At 37.7% G+C, this 4,316-nt stretch overlaps 1 non-coding gene across 1 annotated transcript; it reads left to right on the top strand.

The window, feature by feature from the left end:
• The first annotated feature begins 2,350 nt into the window (after positions 1-2,350).
• Positions 2,351-2,455, top strand: LOC122225692. Its single transcript, XR_006205306.1, has one exon. It is a non-coding gene; the product is annotated as a U6 spliceosomal RNA (small nuclear RNA).
• The last annotated feature ends 1,861 nt before the right edge of the window (positions 2,456-4,316 follow it).

The raw sequence follows: 4,316 nt of genomic DNA, 5'->3' as shown, positions 1-4,316 counted from the left end.
ACTCACGGACCGCAAGATCATGACCTGAGCCGAAGTCGGACGCCTAACCGACTGAGCCACCCAGGCGCCCCAGGAAGCAATACTTTTTTGAAACAAACTCATGCTAACCGATAAGCACTTGTTCTATCAGTTAGTAGAACAAACTGGTAAGGGAGAAATTCTTACACCAACTTCATAGATGAGACACAGAGAGGTTAGGTACCTTGCTGATAAACTCATATTTATTCATCCATTTATGTACGTATATATTTATTTCCATATTAAAAGGCTACAGAGGACTGAATATGAGGTTGAACAAAGCATGCCTTGTCTCTGCCCTTATGGAGATTGTAGACTAGCTTAAGAGACACCATAATTTGTGATAAATGCTGTCAGAACAAAAATAACAGGAGAAATCTAAGTTGGAACTCAAAGAAGGCTTATCCAGAGAAGTGACACTTGAGCTAAGACACAAAGTCTGAGTAAGATTCACAATGTAAAAAGTGAGAGGAAAAGCATTCTGGGCAGAGGGAATATCATGTGAAAAGTTTATGAGGTAGAAACAACTTGCACTTTCAGGAACTGGAAGGACAGTGTGGCCATCATGGAGAACAAGGAGTGAATGGTACTGATGCTGGAATCAGTAGCCATATGACTGAGGTCTCTGATGGCAAAATCAAAGATTCTTGGCAATGCTTCTATGTCAAAAGACAGAGAAAGAGATCCATTTTGCATATTAAAAGATCATTCTGGGTGTTCTGTAAATAGGCCCGCTTTGTTGTGGTGTGGTTCAAATGAGAACAATGCATAAAATTAATTGAGAGTGGCAACAGAAATGTAGAAATGGAGAGTAATTTTAAAAATAAGTTTGGATTTAGAATCAGCAGGGCTTCATACTGATGGGGTGAAGACGTAATGACAAAGCTATGTAGAAAATGATTTCTAACTTTCTGTCTTTTAGAAACTGGATGAAGAGAGACTAGAGGGCCATATGCTGAGGAAAGAAACATTATAGAGGAAAAGGTTGAAATATGGAACCTGGGGCTTTGGTGGAAATATATACGGGTGGGCTTCCTGAGCACAAAGATCTTTTTTTAATCCATGGCGATAATAAAGCTCACCTGAAGAGACCTCCTAGAATGAGAAACAAAGAAAGCCCAACAGGTTAAGCAGGAAGGGAGCCAGGAAGTGAGACTGAGCAGGAGAAGCCAGAGACATACAGGAAATCAGAAGCGTCATGGTGTCATGGAAACCAAGGAAAGAGGGAATTTCGAGGATGGGATGGTCAGTCTTTGAGTGTTTCAGCAAGGGCCAACAAGGTGCAGAGGGAACAGTGTTCTCCATTTGATCAAACCCCAGGGACAGTTTCAGGCCTGTTCTACTTCTAAAAATCTTGGCAGTAAAAGTACATAGGGAATCAGGGTAAAATTTGGAGATTTGGAGTTAGGGGAGCATACTTTTTAGAGCTCTGTAGTAGAGCCTATTCAAATACTAATGGGAAAAGTACAAAAAGGAGGAAGATTAATGATCTGCCAAAAATAATAGGTAAAGGGAGGATAAACATTTTTGAGAAGATGAGAACAGGTGGAGGAACTTTGGCAGAAGAAAGGACACTTTTCCCATTCAAACGGAGGGAATAATAAAGGACGACAATGGTGATAGCTAACACTGTTTTGCTATACACTATCATTTTTGATGAGTGGCAATGTATACGTACATTGTGTTTATATGTAAGTATGTGTTATATGTACGTATGTGTTATATGAATGTTACCTTAATATATATTAATTTGATTAATATATTAACCTCCCTAATAACTTTCTAAGATTGGTATTCTTATCGCCACTTTATGTATGGGTGCAAGAAGTATAAGCGATTTGCCTAGGTCGCACAACTAGGGAGTGAAGAAATGGGATTTGACATAGAGCCTAAGCCAAGAACTGCAGACCTCCTGGTAGGAAAGTGAATTCCTTCTTGAGTACTTCTACCTACGTGATGTACAAGGCGAAGGCATGGACTAAAGGGTGCAGGGATGGTAGTGGTGAAAGAGATAAAGGGAGATTTTAAAGTGTATGAAATAGTGGCTAGAGAACTTGGGAAAGCATGCTTACAGGCGAAGGGTGAAATAGATGCTCATGTAGTGGTCGGTCCTCATTTGCGTTTTGTGAGAAGTGACTTACAGTGATACCAGTCAGCCTGGTTTTGTGACTGAATACCTTCCATAAGGTATTCCATAAGATGCAATATGAATCCAGGTAAAAGAAAGTGGATAGTTGGGTTCACTCAGGGCCAGAGCGTTTTGGGTTTTATTTTGTTTTGGCAAGGAAGTTGGAAGTCGACGATATTTGCGAAGGAGTAGCAAATCAAGAGTGTACTCGCTTTGGAAGCACATATACTAAAATTGGAACGACACAGAGAAGACTAGCATGGCCCCTGCACAAATCAAGAGTGTAAACCTGAATCTATCTACATTTTATCCAGTCCCACTGCATTGCCACTAAGAATTATAAGATTACTCTGAGTGAGCAAAAAATTTAATAATGATGCATCAAACCATAATTCTGTAAGATTAAAACAAGAAGAAAAAAATATTTAAAAAGAGGGAACTAAAATAGCTACCTAGCTAGTTACTCATAATATAATAATATGCTGTGATTGGGGAAGTAGTAGAAAGTCTTCTAATTTACAACAGTATGTTTGAATGTACTTACACTTGGAGAATTTTCCAGGATTGCTAGCAATATTATGCCCCAAGCACATTGCTGAGATTTCCTGTATTTTTTCCAAAGCATTTAACTTTCGAAGTAAACTGCATTTTCCTATACATTTGCTATATTTTCCCTTAAATTCTTTGTTTTCTTAAAACTATTTCACATATCTATTTCATCCTTGCTAATGGACACCAGCAAAGTTACAATTTCATGGACATTAATGTTGATTAAAATAGATTTTCTATCATTTATGTAGGAAAGACATGATACATAATTGCTCATAAAATTTAAGCAGCAATGGTGTGTAAATTGATTCCTTTAAGAGAAATGTGCAGTTTTAAGGTCACTATTTCATGCATGCATCATTCATTACCCATGGTGACACTATATTGCCTATTCAAAGTTATCTCAAAGCCAGAAACAAATAAAAAGCTAGGCCTAAGCTGGTGAGAAATGTGGTTTATTAGCATTTTTACAGATTCTTGCAAGTAAAGTTTCCCTAAATGGATCCACATGGGAATGGTTGTGAATAGATAATTTTCTCTACAAATCTTTCATTGTAGAATCAGGGATTATGAATTTCACAGCCATAGACAATGTTAAATTTATTTTATTCCAATCTCAGATACACATATTTATTTCTGAGTTTTATGCAAAATCAGCTACCATATATTATGTGCAAATGTTGGTTCATGCCTATATCTTAATTACAAAGTAGAATGAGAAATCAATTTGTAAAATTTTGGAAAGAGTTTACCTAGTATATACTAGAATTTACTCACATATCAAATTCACTATGATGAAAACCAGGACTTTTTAATAAAATTTACATGTGTCTATCAAAAGCAGTGGCTATAATTTGTAAACCTTAAAATATGTTGACAAGGTTAGTGCTATAAAAATTAAGATCTTCATGTCATTTGACTTTGACAAAGACTTATCAGAATGAGGGAAGGAGCTCAGTCAGTACTGGGATGGACAAAAGCAAGAAACTCTACAGCTGAAACCCAGAGAGACATAATGGGATACAAGGTCCCTTCCAAGATGATTAGTGGAAGCCCAGCAAAGAAAGCAGAGCAAAAACCAACAAATAAGGTGCCAGGAAACAAAAGCAGTATGTGATAATTCCTGGAGGGGATCTAAGCCAGGATTCAGTAATTTTTTTACTCAATATATAGTACATGCCTACCAAATGCCAGGCAATCTTTTAGAGGCTTGAGGTAGAGGTCCACATGGACCTTACATCATAGTGAAGGGAAGAAATACTAAATATTAAACATAACAAATAAATAACTGTTGGAAAGTATTACACACTATGGAAAAAACAAAACAAAACAAAACAAAACAAACAAACAAAAAACCAAGGTGGGGCAAGAGGGATCAGAGCTGTGCAGTGTGGAATCAGGGTTATAATTAAGTAGGATGATTAGGACCCAGCTAAAAGAGGTGTTGCCTTGGGGGAGTGAAGGGATTAGCCATACAGATACTTGATAGAAGAGAAAGCTCTCAGTGCAAAGGCTCCAAAGTGGGACAATGCCTGACTCACTCATAGGAAAGGGTCAGTGTGTCCAGAGTAAAGTGCATCAAGGAGAGGAATCTGGACACAGGGTCAGAGAGGGACAGGCA

Source organism: Panthera leo, chromosome B4 (genome assembly GCF_018350215.1).
Source record: "Panthera leo isolate Ple1 chromosome B4, P.leo_Ple1_pat1.1, whole genome shotgun sequence".
In the NCBI taxonomy this organism is placed as follows: domain Eukaryota; kingdom Metazoa; phylum Chordata; class Mammalia; order Carnivora; family Felidae; genus Panthera; species Panthera leo.
The sequence above is the reverse complement of the archived record's forward strand: the minus strand, read 5'-3'. Positions and strand labels throughout refer to the sequence as shown.